General features: G+C 33.6%; 1 long non-coding RNA gene across 2 annotated transcripts; it reads left to right on the top strand.

Moving 5' to 3' along the window:
• Positions 1–4,095: 4,095 nt before the first annotated feature.
• On the top strand, positions 4,096–8,099 carry LOC149621455 (uncharacterized). Of its 2 annotated transcripts, XR_016375061.1 has the most exons (4): positions 4,096–4,707; positions 4,798–4,863; positions 4,925–5,509; positions 7,384–8,099. It is a non-coding gene; the product is annotated as an uncharacterized LOC149621455 (long non-coding RNA). The 2 variants fall into 2 exon arrangements; XR_016375060.1 differs by lacking the exon at positions 7,384–8,099 and having other exon boundaries at positions 4,925–5,999.
• The last annotated feature ends 2,227 nt before the right edge of the window (positions 8,100–10,326 follow it).

Here is a 10,326-nt window from a genome sequence, read left to right as displayed (position 1 = left end):
AATTGAACTTTTATGTTCTAGCAGCGCTCCCAGATCAAAATAATTAACGTGAATCAACCACCGATATATTTATTAATTAAAATTGGCTTTTAGTATCGCTTTAGGGTTCTCTGGTAAAACAACTATGGTTAAAGACAGGTATATTGATTCAGTTGAAACAACATTATTAGTTCAGAATTGTGTGCATTTAAAATGGCCGAGCCAAGTTTGACCTACTTAACTCGGAAAAATAAGAAATATGTCTTTAATCAATATTTTTAATGAACCCACCATATGAAATGCAATGTTAAGTTTCTATTTCATGCGTGATATTCTATAGAATCGTTCATACGGAAAACGAGGCACGAAACCAATCCAAGTATTACTACTTTGACTTATTTTGCCTTCGCGTTTTTCTGTAAAAAACGCAATCAACCCAATAGTAATTATACTCAGCTAATCAGGCTATACCATGAATACTAAAAGTAATCAGTCAGTTTGGGAACCGAGGACTTTGAACTGTTCTTATTCATTGTACGATGAATGCTTGCTGCCTTTAGCCGTTATATTGGAAGAAATTCACCATTTGAAAGCAGTACGGAATGAATTTTAAAATCTAGAGCAAACTTTAATATCAAATTTTTACTCGGTCATGGTTTGGTGCTTACATTAATTGAAAGAAATATTAACAGACCTTTTTGCTACTAAATTGAGATTATGGTGAAGCTAAAATCATTGTGAAAGTATACGTTTAAACCGGGTTCAAAGCACAACATAAAAAACTAAATATTTATTAACTAATTAAATAACTGGGCATCAGCGTGTTACTCGTTCGTTTTTAAATAACCAAACGGAGTAAAGATCCACTATAAAAGTCATCAGAGGTAAGGAAATTACGTAACAACGCAACTTTTACCATAGTTATAACGTCATGTATTACCATCGTTTTCCAATCGTCCATGTCGCAGATTTTTGTAATATCGGTGCTCAAAACTTTTGCGAATGCTTTAAGATGAAGACACATTTTTAATTTTACTTATCCTTAAATTTGAATGTTAATTTTTTGATTAAAACACTTTTTTAATGAGAATAAATATTTACCCGATTGTACCAAGGCAACAATATAATCAAGAAGGGATTTCCTATAAGAAGGCATAAACCGCGAGATTTTACGCTACTACTCTTACGCCGGTGTTAGTGGACAAGTAAGCCCTACCCCTTTCATGTCCGTCATTGCTCTGCGCTTTCCCATTGGATCCCGTGGAGATAGGTCATACAGACGCGAATGACGTATTCCGAATAGAGAAAAATAATAACTCCAGCAAGGTAAACAGAAAATGGATTCTGAAACGGTACGACGGTTGTTTTTAATTGCCATTAACAAGTTAGTTAAAGGTTTTGAACCAAACTTGATGGATTTTGAATATGTGTCTCTATACGTGAAAATCATTTTATAATTATTTCTAAATCAAATCAAGTGTACTAATGATTTCGTGAGTTCTAAAAACCTAACCAAAGCTTAATGAAAAGGTAAAAGAGATAGATGATGGAAAACAGAGTAAGATAAAATATTAAGTCCCGCCTCCGTTTCCACCCCTCCCCCACCCATGAAGGGGGTATTGTCGACTATCACGCGAGCACCTGACACTAATTTATGCCTTACTCCTTCTTGGTGTAACTAAGTAGGTGAGAAAAATCTGACTTGTCCTCAAAACACTTGGAGAATGGAAAGTCTGAGCCGACATTGGAAAAAAGCAACATTCATTGGATTACATTTAGGCACAAGTACTTCGGCAAAACTTGAAATTTAGGTTTTTCTTTAACAATATTACAATTTCAACAGAAAGGAAAAACCATGTTTTTCGGTTATCTTCACTTTAGTTGTTTAGTAGGTTGATATTTTTTTAAAAAAAAGAAGTAGCCCATGCTCTTCTTCAGTGTTAAAGCTACATGTAAGACAAATTTCATCCAAATCTGTTTCGTAACAGACAGAAAGAATGACTGAGTTTTTGTTGAATTTCTAATATTTGTATGAATTGAGATATTTACATTATGATCCTGAGCCGAAATCCCTGTTTTTAAAATGTTGTTGGACGAGCATAAATTATTTTGTAAATCATTACACCATATGAAATAGTCGTGGTAAAATAGTGTTTTGTGTTTAGTCACCTTGTTGTCTTAAGACAATTTGTGGATGCAACGAATTTACAAGTTGGGAAACCAAAATAAACCTCTCCGAGTCGAGACATAATTTGAGGTTTTTCTTAAATAAATATAATTTATATTAATTATTGTAATAGTCATTAATTTAACCTAGTTATAGTAGTTAAATCGCTTTATGAAACTTTATTCCAAAAATCATTTTTAAACATAGCTATTGTTCCTCGTTTGAATTCAAGCGTATGCCTCGTTAACAATTATTGGAAATTTGGGGTATATAAAGGGATTGATTCTCAATAAATTATGAGAATTTAGCAAATGCGAACGCGGTGACAGACACACGCACACAGACACCTCCAGTATAATACCTCTCCTTGTCGTCAACGTCACTCGGAGAGGAAAATGTTTCCAGTCCTTATTGTTTAAAGCCCCATTTAACGTCTTTGAATCCACATTCCGGATATGTACCGTTTAGTACACGATAAGGCAGCATGGTCTATAAACCTATTAAAATGGCATAGCACGTTTACTAACTCAAATACAGCAAAATCCAATTGATTTCGTTCGTTAGACGCTTTAGCCCATGTTTTAGGTTTCCCCCAATGTTATCAATATATATTTTTGTTTTTGTTTTCAGGAAAAGATTCCTTGAGGAGTCAATTAAAATTTTCCTGCAAAAGATAATGGAAGAATTATATAATCCGAAAAATCCCTACAACTTGACTTTTGCATTTCCACATGAGGTAAAAACAAGTAGGGAAACCAATTTAAACCTCTCCGAGTCGAGGCGCAATTAAGAGATTTTTCTTAAATTATTAAATAAATATAGTCATTTTAATCGTCAGTTATTTAGCTTAAATCTGTTTAAATCGTTTTAAGAAACTGTATTCCTTTCACCAACTGCGAACGCGGTGACAGACACACAGTACGTTCAGTGTAATACCTCTCCGTGACGTCATAGTCACTCGGAGAGGTAATAATTACTCACATCAAATGTGGATGAGAGTATGACAATGGCCATAGAGCCTGTGTTAAAAAACGCGGACATCAAAGTATCGCCAATAACTATTTAGTTTACTAGTGCCTGATGGACTTGCAAACTCGCGACTGAAAGTAGTTCCGACATTTATGCTCCTTGGTTTAACCACAGCCCACTCGATCACGCGCATAACGACGCAAGCTGCTCGCGCTATAGCTAAATTACCGAGATTTGTTTTAAACGTATCTAGTTTTATGTGCTCTTCTGTTGCTTCGATAACCTTACTTAAATCCATATTATACCTAAAAATACCTTTTAAAACACTACCAGCTACTCTGCCCTGACTACAAACACAAATCGAGGAAGTTCTAGCATACACAATAGCAGACGACGGTAACCGCGTAACCGCGAATTAACACAAAACCTATTTTAAGGGAGTGAACAGGCCCAGTATAGCTACGCCAATTAAACGGTCAACTACGGCGAAACTCTGATGACTCGCCACTTTTGGAAATTTTCATACTTTTCCCCTCATCCACTTTTGCTCACATTGATTGAAATGTAGTTGTGTAGCTTCTAGTATGGAATTTAGCTTTCCAGGTTTTCAAACGTGCTTTGAACTTTAATATTCTCAGAATTTCCCAGGTTTTTCATTACCCATGACAGCCCTGCTGACCTTTTCTTAGTAAGAGTAAGGTGACGCGGGCCTACAGATAGTTCAAAAATCGTGGCACGAGTACGGTTTTGAGGAAGTGTAGAATCATTTTTAAACTCGTCCTAGAAATGAAGAATTTGGCATTGTTTGCTAGTCCCGTATAAGTTTATATTGTCCCTGGCCACTCAGGTTTTTGACTTCAGAACCAGTTTTTGCTTTCGCTGTCTATAGACTGCGGAAGCATTGCAATTACCCCTTACGGCTGGGCGCCTTCTCCCCCCCTTCTGCCCCCAATTCTACAGGGCCGGTAGGCCCTTGTAGATATGACTTGACACCCTTTTGTAACGTTAAAGCAAAATTCACATGCTTTTACTTAATTTCCTATGGAGATTAACATGGCGTTTTTCGTGATTTACCCCCACCGCGAACAGAAAAACTACAGCGAAGTTACTTTTCGGAATACTCTTGAATTAACAATTAAGTATTCAAGGTGTGCTATCGGCTAGTTTAATTTAAATCAATTAACTCTAAGTTTGTTAATTTTAGTTAATTCTGAAAGTACGTCAAAAATTACTTTTGGGTCAGACTATCTAGCAGTAGACGCTGACAAATTACTTTGGTATTTCATCCGAGCTCGAGCACCTTTATATGTATTTTCTAATTAACTGTAGCACCCTTAATAAGAAATACGTCGTTATCAGGTCGAATTTTTGTCTAGAAAAGTAATTCAGGTAAATAATTACAGTTAACAGAGGTTTTTACATCATTTAAAGTAAGTTTTTGAACGTTCTTTACGGCCAAGGCTTAAGTTGTATTTTAGTTTGTCTATGTAATATAGTGTCTTTCCCCTTTAAAGATAAAAAAGCTTATTTCCAGCTCTGTATTATAAAAATACGCAGTCTGCTTCGTTTTCTGCTACCAACAAATATAGCAGGTATACAGGGTTTCATTATTTGTTAATCTCACTAAAATGCTACTAATTGTGAAGATGTGTGATATATTTCCTTAAACGAAACCAATGTAGAGGAATTTCCATGTTTACATCTGCACAGATTCTCTCAACGTAACCACGTTGGAAACGGAGGGTTACGTATGTGGTATACAGGGTTTCATTATTTGTTAATCTCACTAAAATGGTACTAATTGTGAAGGTGTGCAATATATTTCCTTAAACTGAACCAATGTAGAGGAATTTCCATGTTTACATCAGCACAGATTCTCTCAACGTAACCACGTTGGAAACGATTCGTTAAAACAATTTTTTTCCTGGTGAAACAGTCCGTATATGATATTACGTTTTATAAATTATTTGTTACCAAGACTGGATTGTTTAATTTAGAAATATAAGTACCAGTGGTGCTGGTTAATCCAGGAGAACATTGTCTTTACGTAATTAGTCAAATAAATTCCATGTGCAGATTTTTTCAACGTAAACACGTGGGAAACAGAGGGTTGCGTTCGCTATTTCCACAGTCCTTATTGCCGTTTGTTTATATGTCAGAATTGCTATGAATTGTTTAGGTATTTGATTTAATTACTGGTATTTAAGCGAAACTATGGAATCACATCATTCATTAACATTGTAACCTTTGTACTGATCCGTTGTAACGAGCTCCCCGGTACAACATATTTAATTGTTAATCTTCACGTTACCGCAAATTTAGTACGGGACATGATAAAAACTGAACGCAATGTGTTGGAACTAATCAAAAACTCATCTAAACATTAAAATTAAGGTTAATAATTTTTTGAAGCTCAATTTATAAGCTAAATCAATACTGCCAAACCACAATCCTTCATTATTTTCAACATAATTAAGTATAATTAGGGTGAATTTAAACATAAAATATACATATTTTGGATAAAAACTCGAATAAATTTTAAATGGACTACTTAATATTTAAACTGTATAGCTGTTGATAAAGCCTCGTATTTCTATTTCACACTTAATCAAGATAAACCTTTAAATTATACTTAATCAAGATAAACCTTTAATTAACCTTAATTCGGATAAACCTTTAATTAAACTTAATCCAGATAAACCTTTAATTAAACTTATTCCGGATAAACCTTTAAATTTAACTTAATCCGGATAAACCTTTAAATTAAACTTAATCGAGATAAGCCTCTAAACCAAACTTAATCGAGATAAGCCTCTAAACCAAACTTAATCGAGATAAGCCTCTAAACCAAACTTAATCGAGATAAGCCTCTAAACCAAACTTAATCGAGATAAGCCTTTAAACCAAACTTAATCGAGATAAGCCTTTAAACCAAACTTAATCGAGATAAGCCTTTAAACCAAACTTAATCGAGATAAGCCTTTAAACTAAACTTAATCGAGATAAGCCTTTAAACCAAACTTAATCGAGATAAGCCTTTAAACCAAACTTAATCGAGATAAGCCTTTAAACCAAACTTAATCGACATAAGCCTTTAAATTAGACTTAATCGAGATAAGCCTTTAAACTAAACTTAATCGAGATAAGCCTTTAAACTAAACTTAATCGAGATAAGCCTTTAAACTAAACTTAATCGAGATAAACCTTTAAACGTAAGTAAAATTAAGGTGAAATTAACGCAAAACACGATTTTTTTGGTAAAATTCATGGATACCTTATTTAATTGAAATTAAAATTACACTTATCTTTCACCCAGTCTCAATTTTCCTATTTAATCTTTACAATTAAATGAGCACTTAAGTCCATATTTAGACCCATTTCAAGTCGATATTTAGACCCATTTCAAGTCGATATTTAGACCCATTTCAAGTCGATATTTACCCCCATTTCAAGTCCATATTTAGACCCATTTCAAGTCCATATTTAGACCCATTTCAAGTCCATATTTAGACCCATTTCAAGTCCATATTTAGACCCATTTCAAGTCCATATTTAGACCCATTTCAAGTCGATATTTAGACCCATTTCAAGTCCATATTTAGACCCATTTCAAGTCGATATTTAGACCCATTTCAAGTCCATATTTAGACCCATTTCAAGTCGATATTTAGACCCATTTCAAGTCCATATTTAGACCCATTTCAAGTCCATATTTAGACCCATTTCAAGTCGATATTTAGACCCATTTCAAGTCGATATTTAGACCCATTTCAAGTCGATATTTAGACCCATTTCAAGTCGATATTTAGACCCATTTCAAGTCGATATTTAGACCCATTTCAAGTCGATATTTAGACCCATTTCAAGTCGATATTTAGACCCATTTCAAGTCGATATTTAGACCCATTTCAAGTCGATATTTAGACCCATTTCAAGTCGATATTTAGACCCATTTCAAGTCGATATTTAGACCCATTTCAAGTCGATATTTAGACCCATTTCTAGTCGATATTTAGACCCATTTCAAGTCGATATTTAGACCCATTTCAAGTCGATATTTAGACCCATTTCAAGTTCATATTTAGACCCATTTCAAGTCCATATTTAGACCCATTTCAAGTCCATATTTACCCCCATTTCAAGTCCATATTTACCCCCATTTCAAGTCCATATTTACACCCATTTCATGTCCCAATTTACCCCCATTTCATGTCCCAATTTAAAACCCCTATTAACCTCATATCAAACCCCTGTTCACCCCATTTCAGGACCATGCGCCTGATTTACAGGAATATTTATAGTCTTGTTCAGTGGGACTTCACTACCTTTCCTATTGTGTTTGTACACGTTGAAGGCTCTCTTATTATATCAATCCTGACTGAACACGATTTTAAGTAAAAATGTTAATGCCGTTAAAATTATCCAAATGAACTCTTTTGGGCAACAACTAATGTAATAGAGTCAGATTGGTTTTAATTAGGGGTGTACGAATACCACTTTTTGGGTATCGAACCGGTTATCGAATACTAAAAAATTTTCCTTATCAAATACCGAATCGAATAGTTTATTTCAAATCGAATACCGAATAGTTAGGCCTTGGTAAATATTTTACTAACCGATTAATCGCGAATAGTTAAGCCTAGTATTCGCGAATAGTTAACCCTAATACTCGCGAATACTAGGCTTAACTATTCGCGATTAATCGGGTGGTAACCCTTATATTCGCAAATAAATAATACAAAGCAATGAGAAAAACATTTAGAAGCTCCTAAATTTCAAAATGCCTCTCCTCATTGGTGGCCAAGTATTGTTTAAACTTTTCCTAGGCACTTTATGGTAGTTTTTGATGGAGGACAAATAAAATCGGGATGATAATTTTTAAAATAAGGTGGGTCTCTCTACTGCCAAGGACCTAAATTTATGGTAGTCGAACTTTAACCGAATAGTCAGTTCGGTATTCGATATTCGTATCGAATAGTGAAAATGGGCTGATCGAATACCGAATCGAATAATTCGGTTCGGTATTTGATCGAATTATTCGATTGAAACGGTTAACCGCACGCCTCTAGTTTTAATAATGAGCATGTTTTACTTTTTAAAACATCACTTAAAAACCTTTCTGAGGTCTGTATGCACAATTTTTTAAAAATACATGCTTATTGGAAAATATTTCATGGCATAAGAATTTTATTTTTATTTTAGAAACCGAGATTAATATTAGGTCATTACTAATCAACTCGGGCCTTTTCCAAAAAATCGTTTATTTTTCAAGGTCCCTCAACAAAAAACGTTGAAAATATTGCTTGTTTTATAGGTCGGGTTAGGAAAGGCATATGTTAGTTAGGTTACGTGTCATTGAGACACAAATTTCAAGCATTGTACCTCTTAATAGTAGACGTATTTATCCTATAAATGTTATAAATTTAATAAAAAAAAGTTCAATAATAACAAACGTTTTATCGTTGACAGCGTTTAAAAATAAAAATATTTTCTTTTAATAATATGTGGTTTTTCATAGGCACTATATTACGTTAGAAAATTATTTTTGGGAACTCATTCTATGTTCAAACTTCGTTTAAGTTCGTTACAGTGTTACGTAATTTGACTTAAAAATTAAAATAAGCGAATCGCTTTATAACGGTGCATTTCTGCTATTTAAAAATATTTCATTCTTCAAAACTATAAATTTTGCTTAATGTTTTACAAAATAGATGGGATTATTGCTCATTTTACATAACCACTCAAGTTAATCAGATGTTAACGGGCGTAGATAGAATTTTAATTTAAGCCAAGACGAGAATACCCACCGGACAAGGGGCCTTGGGAACAACTTTTACGTGGAAGACTTCGACTCCAGATTTAGAGCAATAAGTACTAAACACCAGGATATAAAGTACTGGAACCGACTAAACAACAAAATTCAAAATTTAAAATCCATTAACGAATTTAAGGGGGCAATCCGCCTTTTTATACAGGACAACCTTATAAAATAATTCTTATGTACTAAATTTATAATTTATTTTTAATTTATATTAACTTAACTTTTAATACCTGAGACTAGCTGGACATCATTGTAAACAAGTGAATTCTTAATGATTGATCCCAATAAAAGTTTATTATTATTATTATTATTATTATGTTTGTCCCATTGACCAAATCCAAAACCGCCAAATTGCGGTAGTTTTCAGCCGAATTGGAATTCGGTCGTAAGGCGGGCAAGCGGTTAATTACCATAGTACAATTAACTTGAAATGGGTCAATAGGGCGTTAAAAGTTAAAACGGGGGAAATAGTGTCTTTAAATGGGTAAACAGGGACTTGAAATGGTGTATTGACCGATTTGTTTTACACCATAAACGTGGTGCTAAATATGGAAAAAATAAATATTTTACAACTATTTCACTTCACTTGGTTTAATAATGTGACAGAGGTAGCGTACTTTTTCCATACTTTTAACACCACTAAACTAAGTAATATTAGAAGTTCAACAGATTGCCTAACAAAGATGTTAAAAACCACTGTAAATGGTGCATTAATGCCTAATATTTTCTTAATACTTGCAAATAATATTAGCAAATGGCGTGAATTGATCATAAAAATGGGATTAAAGTACACCCTAAATGATGTCTTTTTTGGCACCGGAAAAATTAGCATATATGGTGTTTGAATGCACCGTTATATTTTAGAGTGCAAATGTATGACGGTGAAGCAAACATGATTATTCAAAATTTAATTACATTAAGACTGAAGTGACAGATATTATAAAAAACCGTCTTGGTTTGGACCAAGGCCGAAAAAACAAACGATATGTTTGAGGTTTATCAATTGACTGAAGTTTCAGATATTGAAATTTTTTTCTAGTTATTTTTATCCACTCAATCCTTAATCAATATTTAATTCAATCAACTGATCTTACTGTTAATCGATCTAGTCCCTCTAAATTAATTGAAAAAATTACATATCTACGCTTTTTCAAGAACAATTACATTTTCCGAAAACATTTTATCATGAAATTAATTATTTTGAAGGGATTTCGTGTCGATGCTCACTAACTTGTAAGCACCTTGACCAACATAGTTTTAATTGTTGCTGGCTTGGCAAATTTTCAAAACCAAAAGAAGTTTAAATCTGTTTTAAGTTGTTGATAAGACTGTCGTTTACAGTGAATGTCGTCTACTTAAGACAAAGCAACAAAGTTTATCCTGCGTGGTT

Source organism: Phalangium opilio, unplaced genomic scaffold (genome assembly GCF_054372755.1).
Source record: "Phalangium opilio isolate 3A_F unplaced genomic scaffold, DU_Popi_V2 ptg000204l_1, whole genome shotgun sequence".
NCBI lineage: Eukaryota > Metazoa > Arthropoda > Arachnida > Opiliones > Phalangiidae > Phalangium > Phalangium opilio.
The sequence above is the reverse complement of the archived record's forward strand: the minus strand, read 5'-3'. Positions and strand labels throughout refer to the sequence as shown.